The sequence below is a fragment of the Amia ocellicauda genome, chromosome 4, assembly GCF_036373705.1.
Source record: "Amia ocellicauda isolate fAmiCal2 chromosome 4, fAmiCal2.hap1, whole genome shotgun sequence".
Taxonomy (NCBI): domain Eukaryota; kingdom Metazoa; phylum Chordata; class Actinopteri; order Amiiformes; family Amiidae; genus Amia; species Amia ocellicauda.
Window position 1 is genome coordinate 5,503,411 of NC_089853.1, and position 12,670 is coordinate 5,516,080.

Consider the following 12,670-nt stretch of genomic DNA (forward strand, 5'->3'; position numbering starts at 1 on the left):
ACCTTAACTGTGCCATCTTAAATTGTTTGCGACTTTTATTCAAAACCTTATTTTTAATTTCTACGATTGTCTTTGACTGCCTGACTCCCGATGAAGATCACTCTCAACTTGGTGCTTCTCTAAGATTTTCTGCTGTGATATAATGAATAATGCACGTCAGTCAGAAAGGCTTCATAAGAACATAAGACAGTGTCCAATCGAGAGGAGGCCATTCGCCCCATCGTGCTCGTTTGGTGTAAGTTAATAACTAAGTGATCCAAGTATCCTATCCAGTCTGTTTTTTGTCGCTGGGGAGTTTGTTCTGGCAGTGGGACCACGAGGAAGATCGAGCTGGTTAAAAAGGAGTGGACTGCACGGTTCACTACAGCTCAAGTATAATAATATGAATATCGGAAAAGCCTCTGTGCCAAAGCAACGCCCGGCTCTTGTTCACTGCAGATGGAGCAAACATTAACACCGGGTGTGATACATAAACAGTGGAAGAAAGCAATGTTTATTCCTCTTGGCACAGAAGGGCATCGAGAGGCGACAGTAGCCAGCGAGTCTGACTCGCGTTTCAACTTGAACTCTTGAATTCAGGGAGAAACACTGGCTTAAGGCACCGACTTTGAAAATTATAGCGACACAGAATATCTGCCCGAATTCGACATCCCACAGGCAATCTATGTACAATGAGAGTCAAATAACCATGAGCACATAACACCCCAGGAAACGGTACATCAGCAGGTGTGACCCTCAAAAGCCCCTTTCTGAACGGAAATCTGCAGTTTGGGAGTCAAATCTATTGGGTTGTTAAAGGATATAATCATTCACTATTAAAACTAGTATTTATATTAGTCATTTATGTATTTGTATGTACATTATGTATTTATAAGAGCAGTGAGGACAAAAACTACGATCTTCTAAAAGCATCTTCTAATACATTTAAAGGAACAACGCAATGGAATGGGAAGCTAGACTGGAGAGTGTTGCATGCTGGGAACTATTGTTTCCTACAAGGTACCATAGATATCAGAATACCGAGCATTTCCCTTGTATTTTACAATATTGATATTTCTCTTTTGCTGAGGATTTGACAAACTTAAATCCTGACATTGCATATGTTCAATCATTCAAGCATTTTTATTTCAGAAAAAGATTTAAAGTAGATCTTTAAATACTAGCAAACCTCAGCTGAGATGTACAATATTGTCAAAATGCTGCTACGATCCAGACAACAAAATTCTATCATCCAGTACATTTTTACTTTCATTTTTTGATAACAATATCTTTTCATTGATGCGAACTGCAAGTTCACTTTTTACTGTTATCTATTAAAAAAAAAGACATTATGTTCCCATTAGCAGGCTTTGTTTGTTCTGTTTAGTTTCTTTTACCGTACAAGTAGGCAGCGTGACAAACCATTCCCAGCATTCATGTCAAAAACAACCCCTTCACCGACTCCGAAGCTGTTCGCAACACAAAGACACAACACCGACTACGACTTTGATCTGAGAAGCATTTCTAAAGCCCGGGAGAAAATCCCTTTTATCAAAATTCGCCTTTTGTCGTCGCCCGGGGCCTCCAGCTCAGAACTGAATGGAAAACGGGCCGACCTGAACGAATCCCAGCAACCCTAACGAGACGAGATAATCCAGATGAAATAAAGACACGCATTGATTCATTTCCTCCGTCTCTTCATTATGACACCTGCAACATGTTCGTGTCTATAAATATTTGTTTTAGCCGTGCAGGAATATGCACTGTAGTGTGCGCTGGGTTGTGTAGACTCGGGAAGAGTGAATCACAAAAGTGTGAAAAAACATGAAGAGTTTGTCTGTTTTCCAGGATTTGTAATCTCTTTTTTTTTTTAGAATCAAAATAATGTGAGTCATCTGCATGTTGTCTATTATTATACCAAGGTCTCCGACACAGTTAACATTCAGATTGGGATCCTTCGTCACAGACATTTATGAGATGCATCAATTAATAAATAAATAAATAAATAAACAGAAAAGTAGCATTATTACTCCTACAGCCTGATTATAGTAGCTTCTCTCACAACCTGCTGTCTTCGTTGTGCTAATTAAGACACGTTTAATTGTCATGGATTATTTAATTCAGGAAAACTGCTCTCTTGGCCCGGTTTCCTTTCTCAAAAGATGGACGTCCTCCCAATGGGACTCAAAGCAGCATGTTGACATTCATTGTTGTAACTGTAAGTATCATGTGTCATCTGAGATCTAAATCCTGTCTAATTAGGCAAGTGTTGAGAGCAATGATTGTGCTCCGTACAGGACACAGTGCTGCACAACTGGAGACACTTTTTGTTCCAAAAAAATACAAAATCACTGCGTGTCAGTACGTTTGTGCCATTTTTATCTGCAGTGCGGTGTTGTGAAACAATGTTATTACAACTGGAAAAGTGTGAATAGATTTTATTGCATGAACCTGTGCAAGAAAAGCACAAGAATGCATATATGAATCCAACCACACTAATTAATTTAGCACTAATACATTATTATTCTTGTCATCCATAAATGCAGTCTTTCATCAATGTGCTGTATATGAACACCTGAACATAACACAGCAAGAAACTAAAAACTGAAGAACACACAATGACCATTTAAACAAACACACACTGATTGTTTCCAAGGATAAAACGAGTGAACATGACAATATGAATGTCTCACGGAGCATCGGAACTTTTTGCTTATTTGTGGACAAACACATTAAAATAGATTTGTTTTTTCTCTGTAACATGAAATGAGTGGCAAACCGACGAGCTAAACCTTGACGAGGGAATTTAGACGTGAAAGGCTACCATCTCTACGCACACAAGGCCTTCGCTGTCAAGCGACAACATCATCCAGCGACCCCAGAAGCTCGTCATCCTGCTCCACACACACCAGGCTATGCAAACAGCAGGGGCTCCGACACCGACGTGAGACGGCGCAGACGAGTCTAACTCGACTTGGTCGCAGCAGAAGAAAGGGCGAGGCTGAGTGTCTTTAATACAGAAATCCTGCATGATTAATTTATTTAGATTTTCTTATCACAGGTAACTGATTGGCATCGAGACGTTTTGGGGACAGGCAGTCCATGTCAATTGATAATTATAGTGTATTCTTTTGCTGCTGGCAACATTTGAGTCAGAGACCTACTTGTAGCACACAGAGGTCTACCACAATCATACAAACGCCAAGGAGACGCTAACATTCGTAGGTACTTTCTGGTAAAGGCTTATTTGCTAAGCACTTTATTAACCGTACACTTGTGTTATTCTGCTTCAGACATATATACACACACACTTTAAACCGAACAGTGTGACATTGATTTAATATAGATGCTGAATTCCACACAATGTAGATCCAAATCATTAAGCTAAAGATCATCACCTGAGAGATACTTTAGATTAGTAACAAGACGCACAATGGTTGATTTGCTCGTAACTACATTACATAATATCACATGTATCGCTGCAGTGAAAAGTTTTGGATGAGTGGAAAGGTCTCCCAGCCCATCCCTGATGTGTATATATATATAATACATATAATACTTCACCTAAAATCCATAAATAAACCCGCCTCACTGCCACATCCCTTCATCTTGGCTGTTTACAGTAACACCTCGGTCTCAGGCAGCTACACAGTGAAAAGTTGCTTCTTTAAAAGGTCTATGAGCAGGATTTCCATCTACAAACTGCAAGATCCAGTACTGCATTCACAGGTCAACAGCAAATTATTACTTGACAAAATCAAGTCCTAAAATACAATGTACATATGTGTGTATACAACCTGGCAGCTGGAGAGAGAGAGAGTTTAACATCCAGGCGTCCTTCTGCTCTGTAAAGTCCAAGAGCTCTAACGAATGACTGCAGAAGCCATTAAAAGTCAAGATCAATGTTTTTTAAAGATATACGAGAGTCACCACTAGTGTGGCAGAGCAGCCGGAGAGGGAGACAGAAACTGAGATGGGAAGAGAGAGAGAGAAAGAGAGAGAGAGAGGGAGGGAGAGAGAGAGAGGGAGAAAGGCGACGTGAGTGCCTGTATTAAAATAGCTCTTGAGCTTGTAACCGAGTGTACTTCCTCTATAAGCCCAGTGCGCAAACTCACACACACACACACACACACACACAGACACACGCAGTTACTCACTGGCTCGATCTGCACAGTAAATCCAACCATCAGATTAACCCTGTCCTTAGTTTCTACAGAAGCCGCGCACAGAAGTGACCTGACACACACACACACTGACTAACACACACACACACACGTGCACGCACACTGACTGACACACACACACACAAACGTACAGACACACACACACTGACCTGACACACACACACACACTGACTAACACACACACGCGCTCACGCACACATACACACTGACTTACACACTCATACACACTAACACACACACCGCGCACGCACGCATACACACTGACTGACACACACACACAAACTGACCTGACACACACACACACACACACTGACTAACACACACGCGCTCACGCACACATACACACTGACTTACACACTCATACACACTAACACACACACCGCGCACGCACGCACGCATACACACTGACTGACACACACACACCCGCATGCACACACACTGACTGACACACACACATACATAGACACACAAACCCACACACTCTCAGACTGACACACACACACACACGCACAGACACAAATTCTCACACTGACACACACACACACACAGACATACATAAACACACACACCCACACACACGCACACAGACAAATTCTCACACTGACACACACACACAGACATACATAGACACACACACCCACACACTCTGACTGACACACACACACACACACGCACACAGACACAAACTCTCACACTGACACACACACACACCCACACACTCTGACTGACACACACACACACACAGACACAAACTCTCACACTGACACACACACACAGACATACATAGACACACACACCCACACACTCTGACTGACACACACACACACTGACTAACACACACACGCGCTCACGCACATACACACTGACTTACACACTCATACACACTAACACACACACCGCGCACGCACGCACGCATACACACTGACTGACACACACACACCCCCGCATGCACACACACTGACTGACACACACACATACATACATAGACACACAAAGCCACACACTCTCAGACTGACACACACACACACACCCCCATACACTCTCACTGATACACCCACACACTCTCTCACACTGACACACACACTCAGTGTACACTAAATGCAAGTAGCCTCGCTCACATACATCCTGTCCACAAAAGCAAACCTTTAACCTTTTCAAAGAATGCGGTTCAGAAAAAAATAAATAATAATAACATCTGAATAACACATCGGGTCTCCTTACAACCAGTCAAAGGTGAGGAAGAGTGGTTGTCACACGTCCAGTAGAGTATTTTTGTGCGTCTGCAGAGGACGGTACGCCTGTGAGGATATAAAACGCCTCGTACCTGCTTTCAGCCAAAAGAGCAGTCAGCCTTTAAACACCGTAATCATCCTTTCAGAGCCATTCTGAGTCACACGGGACCAAGTGGGATTTCACACTGAGGGTAAAGCCAATCACTCTCTTACACAAGGTCTGGGTCACGTAAAGAGGCAAGGAAATAAAAGAGGCACAAGAAAAAAAAAATCCATTATCGCCTATTATTTTCCCTGCTAAAACACGGCACCTTTAAACGCGTCCTCTGTCCCTCCAGGGAGTCTCCATCAGTTCTGCTCTTTATACAGAATCATTTCAGCCCAGCGGAGAACCCTTTTACAGCAGAGGTGCGTGTGTCCGCTGATAATTCGGCACAGGCTGTCGAGTCAAAACCAAACAAGCATCCTGCCAAGTCAGGAACCAAGTGGCTTCTAAGAGACGTCTGTGAAAAGCAGGCTCCTGTCATTGTAAATGAAGGATAATACTCTTATTTCAGAAAGATACACCCAGTGTGAATCATATAAACGTCTGGCAATCAAACCCGGCCAATTCACAAATAAAAGTAATTACACTGTCGGCAAGAAAAGCCCAGGCAGGTTCGTAACCTCTTTCTGAGCACCTGACAGAAAGCACCTTTCAAACTCGGCGGCGATGCATGCAAGCGACAGTTGGGTTGTTGGCAGAATGCACGATGTGGCGGTTGTGGGAGACAGCATCAAAGAGATTATACGAACGGGTTTGGTTTTCATCTCAAGAGCAAAAGCAGATGTGAACAGCATCTCGAAAAGAGGAAGTCTCTTCGTTTTCTTCTGTTTTCTTCTAAAACGGCGATCCTCAGACTTGTGCCTGCAGGTGTAAGCCCCTGCAGGTGTGGCAGCCAGCATGCTATATTAGAGAATTGTAGTTGCCAGGGTGTACCACAGATTTCACCGTGTGGTCGGTGTGTGCCGGCCCGAGAACTGAAGTTTCATCCTCCGGGGATATTGGTTTGGTTTGCACTTTGAAAGCTGGTTTGAAAACATTTTTGAACAGGCTTTATCCCGTTTTAAATGTCAACGTTTAAATGAAATGGCTTCTCTGTGTTTATCTGGCAAGCGTTCCTTGAGGATATGGGCATTTGTTTTCTTCTGAGTCAGTTTGAGGCAGAAGAGATGTGCCAAGATATGCGCATACCATATTCAAGGCATTCAAGACAGAAAACAGGAGACACTTCTTCACACAGAGAGGCGTCACAATCTGAACAAACTCCCCAGCAATGTGGCTGAATCTGAGGCGAGGCGTAAGGACAGGGGAGGCAGGCAAGACTCTAGGGGGCCCCCGAGGGGCTACCAAATTGAATCCACAGCATTGAGAACAACGTCTAAATAAAAATCCCTGGATTCCCCGCCCCCTCAACGACCGCATCTCGCAAACCTCCATAAAGGGGCCCCATGATTCTGGTGTGAGATTGTATTGAAGCGAACACGTGCAGCTGCAATGAAGAGGATGCATCTCTCCGGTAACGAAAAAAGAACGAAAAAAAAGGGGACGAAGAGAAAAGAAATCATGACAGTGGTAAGTGTGCACCGGACATTTACGTTTAATGTGGAGGATAAATGATGACAGAATCCCCCCTCCCAATTAGCAGTGGGGGTGTTTTTTTTAATGGCTGTAGTGCTAATGTGGCCCAATGTTCGCTCCCAGCTCAGTAACGTGACCCCATCTTTGGCATTGTACTAGCAACGCTAAAGTTAATAAATAGTTTGCTACCTTAGCTTAGCTAGATTGCTAGAATATTTTTCTACAAGCAGTTACCCAAATTGACTCAAAAGCAAAAGTTATTTTCCTTGAAAATGTGTCATTTGTAAAGTCTCATTTGTATTTAAAAATCTAAAAATGTTACATAGGCCTGTGTGAAATGTAGGTCTAAATTAATACAAATACAGGCCTAATGGAGACTTTGTGAAAGCAGCATGTGAAAACTATTTTGTAAATTAAATTGTATGATGATAGATATCTATCTATCCCTCATCCAGGTTTATTTAAAAACAAATGTTTTCAACTGCTTAATTTTCTGTTCATATTCTACTAAAATAAAAAAAATCTGTTCATATTCTGCAAGAATCATTAGCTGTACTAATCTGTTTGATTCATAAGTGGTAAATTGACTACAACAGACATGCTGTTTTACAGTAAACACTATCTTTCCACAGGAGCATTATTAAAGTTCCTTCCGGGAGGAGCGAAAAAATAAGTGCATCCTCCTGTTGATGATGAGGAAGAGGACAAGACAAACTACCTCTACATGCACTACTAGCAGCAGCACATCACCAGGACAAGTGCCAGCACTTCAGACAGCGGAATCCCCATCAGGACCACAAACTGTCAATGAGACCAGACCACCCTCAGCACTACCCCCACCTACCAGCAGTGCCACCACGAGAAGAGGTTCTGTTATGACACTGATCACATTGCAAGATCATGCACAACGGCCAAACGTCTTGGGTGAAACTGAACACTGTGAATTACTCAAAAAAAGGGTCTGTGCAAGTGAAAGACCTAGTTTTTCCTGTAGGTACTATTCTCCTAAAGATTTTGAAGTTATTCTCCTGTTTGTATTATCTCAGGTCATCTTAGTGTTATTACATTTGATTTCAGTTTTTTTTCGGCGAGTTATTTACAATTATTTTATTGTCCTGTTTTGTCTGCTATGTTAACAAGTTTTAATTTCTTTTTTTTTTTAACTGTTAACCAATGTGAAAATAAACTCTGATTCTGTAAATGCCTTTTGACGTTTGATTATTTAATGGGGGTTTCGGGAATATAATGGTAATTAACATTAGTTAAAAGGGTTATGAAAAAAAAAGATGGGATTTTCTGCCTAGGGGCCTTCAGACTCTAGAATCGCCTCTGGGTTGAAGAGAGTTTGGGAACATTCAAAAACAGACTGGATAGGATCCTTGATCACTCAGTTATTAATGGAAACCAAACGAGCACGATGGGGCGAATGGCCTCCTCTCGACTGGAAACATCTGCAGGACCTTGTTCTAGTCTAGCAAGAGAGGAGAGAAGCTTCCCATGAGTAGTTTTTTTTTCATAATTGATTCCCAACTTTCGTTATTTGAAACAAACAAATAAATAAACACCAATGAGTCACAGGCCCACACCAGGCTCATCCCCGGCTGCCGCAGCGACCCGCAGCTCTGTCAGAATTAGCAGCAGCGAGGGGGGGGGGGGGTAGGGGTAGGTAACGCATGAGTCACAAGGTATAAACAGGGCCTTCAGGGATCATCAAGCCCAATCAGACGTAACCAAGTCTGTCACTCGATAGCGATAAAAACGTAAACGCTTTGGACCAGGGGGGAAATCTCTCCGGGTCAGTGTTGTGTGTTTCTCACGCCTCTGCACATGTGGGACAGTTTATAGCCTGTCATTAGAAATATGCTGCTTTGAAACCAGGGCCAGGGCAATAAAGCGCCACTTGAACCAGAACACGTCTCCCACGACGGCTCTCGGCGCTCCGGTCTGAAGGGTGTAATTTCACATCCCCGTCTCTGGCAGAGGAGACGCGGAAAATTAGCAGAACTGTCACCCTTTATCGCAGACGCTGAACAGCTCCATTCGCTCTCTGCACCGAGCGTCTAAAACTCAGTTCAGAGGCGGGGGAATGGTGTGCTCCGGTGTCCGGTGAATTATCACAACAGTGGCCGGTCTGCTGATGCTGACATTTCAGCCCAGGGCTCTGTATGAATATGCCCTGCTTCGATAAGTGTGTATAGCATTTAAAACTGCAGCTACAGTCTCGCGCTGCCCACGTCAGGACAAATAAGTAGCGGCTGACTTTAGACTGAGTGCACAGCATGGGCTTTCGTTTACAATATCACCGAGACCCCCGATGCGAATCTCAGCAAGGCTTCACACCCCCATCGCGGCCCCTCATTGTTACAGCTTTCCACCGCGCTAACGAGCGGCCGAGCAGGGAGACACGTGGCACAGGAAGAGATTGGATGATGATAATTAGAAGAAGCAACAACAAATCTGTTAGTGTATGCTATTTCAAACACTAAACACAGAGACAGGGGAGATATAAATAGTGTCGCTGCTCACAAAGGCTACGGAGGCAGAAACTAATCACCGCCACTCGGATAATGGGAAATTGAATGAACGCACAGTTTTACAGTGGTGTACGTCCGTGTATTGATCAGTCCACACAAAGATTAAGTGCTTTTGTAGCTCTTTATTCCCGCATCAAACTCCTTCCTGGCTCGGGGGAACGCTTTGACATTTCGGTGAACTGGAACGATCCGTGTGAAACTAACTGGGTTCGGATAGATATTGTGAAATCTGCGGTATCAATTAGGAGTGGGAGCTGAAATGTTACGCTATGAGAGCTAGTCCTCTACACTGTTACCATGAGGTAATAAGTCTAAGGAAATCAGTTCTGCCCCATGCAAACTCAGCACTGACACAATTTCTAGACCCTGTCCGTCCTAAATACATAAAGAACCCCCCGAAACGAAGGGGAAATGAACCGCTGTAGCACGACTTTGGCATCACACTAGACAGCTATCGACTACAGAAGGGCCAAATCAATAACAACCAGCACACTGGAGGGTCAAACGGCTTTATTAAACTTATAAAGACAGCATTGGTCCTGCACTGTAGTTCACTGGGGGAGTGCTGTAGCAGAGGCTTATTAAAAAGGTCTTGCATTTACTTGCACAATTAATGACTTGGCAGAAATCCAGGCCACAGCCAAATACAGCTACTAGAGAGACGCCAGGGCGGTTGAGGCAGAAGTGAGCGGTAATGAGTCGCGCACAAGAGACGGGCGAAAGACAGATAGGTAACAGGAAACGTGCCGTCTGCAGGCGTGCTTCACCGGCTTCGGACGGCACTGTGATCACCTGACAGGCTGTTCTGGGCAGCCCGAAGAAGAGGAGCCACCAAGGAAACAGAGAGAACAAACACAGAGTTGCAACCTAACAGGCAGATCGCTGTAACGGCCGACTGGAGTCGAGTCGGGCGCTGATACGGGGAGGAAATCCGTAAACGCCGCGATTACAAAACAGGAACTGAGTCTAGTTATTAAACAGGCAAGGGTCCAAGTTGTTTTCTGCTGGTTTTCTGTCTAAAAAGAGGGTCACATGTTCGTGTGCAGCAGCAAACCCATCTTCGCTCATCCCATATCAGCAGCACACATCAACCCAAACGCACAGATAACAAAAAAATAAAAACGGTTCAAATGTGTGGTGAGTTTAACCTGTTTCCGGTGGGAAATAAAGGGAAAGCGCGACGTTTGCACGCGTGAGTCATCTGCCTTCAATTGCTCTCATTTAATTTGCATGCTTGCCTTCTTCGTTTCTCGGTTTGCAGGCCTGCTCACAAGTCTGTGCAAGGCATCCTGGCATTGTAAACGCGTGTCCAGTCCTGACTGATTAAGGGTGCATTGAAAACACGGTTTGTCATGTGAGTCATAACGGATTGCACAGATCCGCTCCACGAGGCTGCACTGTAAAGTCCTAACCAGTTATGTGGTCTGCCATACCAACACAGAAATGGCAGGGTTTCACTGAAGCCCAAGGAAGTGATTAACATCAAGGACTATTAACAGAGATACTCGCAATCTCCCTCAGGAGACTCCAGATACTTAATTGAACTGAAGTTATTTGATGGTCCTATATGCAGATTCCAGCCCTAATGGTATCCGTTTAAGCAAACTGTATCCATCACAGATCGGCAGAGGATCACCGTCTGTGCGTTCCTGTGCTGACATTCGGGCATGTTTTTGTATTTTTTCTTGCATATGATCATATAACACAGTGTAGACGTTGCGGTTTCCTCTCTTTTGGTTCTGCTTTGGAATCATATTCTCCCAGAAGCTGCAGAAACCAGATCCCTGCCCCAAGAACCCCAGATAATGCCTCCTTAAGACTCCTTTCGGTTAAAATGAGGCCTGGAGTTCATCTCTGGATAGATGTTAATAAATTGAAAGAAAGACAGAAAAAAGCCACACAGGTGTATTTATTATCAAGAACCGTGTGTGGAAATTGTAAGTGCTAATCTGGACTATTTTATCGTCTTCGTGTTGACATTGAACAACCAAGCATTCAGTCAGTCGTAAAGAAGCTCATCTACAGTCGGCAAGTGTCTCTCAGAGGCCAATAAGCACCGACTGTCTATTTTTAGATGTTTCACTCTTTGCTTCCTGTTACGCTTCGTGAAAATGACAAATGTGGAAGACCACAGCTATCTTCTGCATTTGGTTTTGCTTCCCTGGGACATCCAGCCGACACCTACGTAAATACGCACTATTTTTTCAACCTGCTTTCATTTTATTTGTAGCACAATGCATTTACAGTAACAGAACACAAAGTCCTTCCTTTGATGAGTGTAACTAACAGTGGATTTCAAAAGGAAATGCAAGCGAACGCTCAATGGAGGGGGATTTGTTTGGCTGTTTTTAATCCCACCTGAAACACTGATGGACTGAAAGATACAGGAAGCACCTCCCTCAGGTTATCAAGGCCAAAAGTGGATTAAATCTACTAACTACGACCAATAAAGACTAATTAAATATCAGCATTGTTAATTTAGAAAGACGTGTCACTACTTTGGGCAGATAATTATTATTATATTGACAGTCATACAATTCTTTATCTGTCTGTACCAAAATAGTGTACACTTGCATTTTCGTGCTAAAATCTGGAGGCTACAGTAGATAAAATCATAAATAATCTAGCGTTCACTTCAGTTGGTGAAATAAATATGAAGATCTCAGATATGCCCAGTGCGCGGGGGGGGGGGTCCCTCGGTTGACTGTATAAAGTCATAATATGATGAATCGCAACCGAGATGCGATTTTCAGATTCTTGTGGTGCTGACTCACAACGATCTGCTACAGGTCTCCATGGGACGAGGGCCTGCTGCTTTGGGAGACATCTGCATTGAGCTTGAGTGCGGCAACGGGTGAGATCGCCTGCCTTTTGTCGGCCCTGCAGTCCTGGCGCTGAAGAACCAAGGTTTGGTACGGAGCTGCCAAGGCACAGATCTGCATCACTTTAAGCTGTAATGCCAGGGCAGGGTTTCTCAGCTCGCACCCTGGAGCGCTGCCAACGGCCCACATTTCCGACACCCGGCAATACTTCAAGCGCTTACGTTATTAAAACATTTCAAGTCGACGAGGAGGATGGGAGTCTCGAGGACAAGCATTAAAAAAGGAACACCATTTAAAG

General features: G+C 43.8%; 1 protein-coding gene and 1 long non-coding RNA gene across 6 annotated transcripts in view; one reads left to right on the forward strand and one right to left on the reverse strand.

Moving 5' to 3' along the window:
• dgkza (diacylglycerol kinase, zeta a) overlaps positions 1-12,670 on the reverse strand; it is a 147,402-nt gene that overhangs the window by 77,550 nt on the left and 57,182 nt on the right. The window contains exon 1 of one of the 5 annotated variants that reach the window (XM_066700615.1): positions 3,777-4,453. The exons of 2 other annotated variants lie outside the window; for them this stretch is intronic. The gene's annotated coding sequence lies outside the window, so the exon portion shown is untranslated. Of the gene's footprint in view, positions 1-3,776; positions 4,454-12,670 lie in introns of those variants that run through there. 2 more of the 5 variants (XM_066700618.1, XM_066700617.1) reach the window with 2 other exon arrangements.
• LOC136748851 (uncharacterized) lies at positions 6,903-8,217 on the forward strand. Its single transcript, XR_010816624.1, has 2 exons — positions 6,903-7,010; positions 7,649-8,217. It is a non-coding gene; the product is annotated as an uncharacterized LOC136748851 (long non-coding RNA).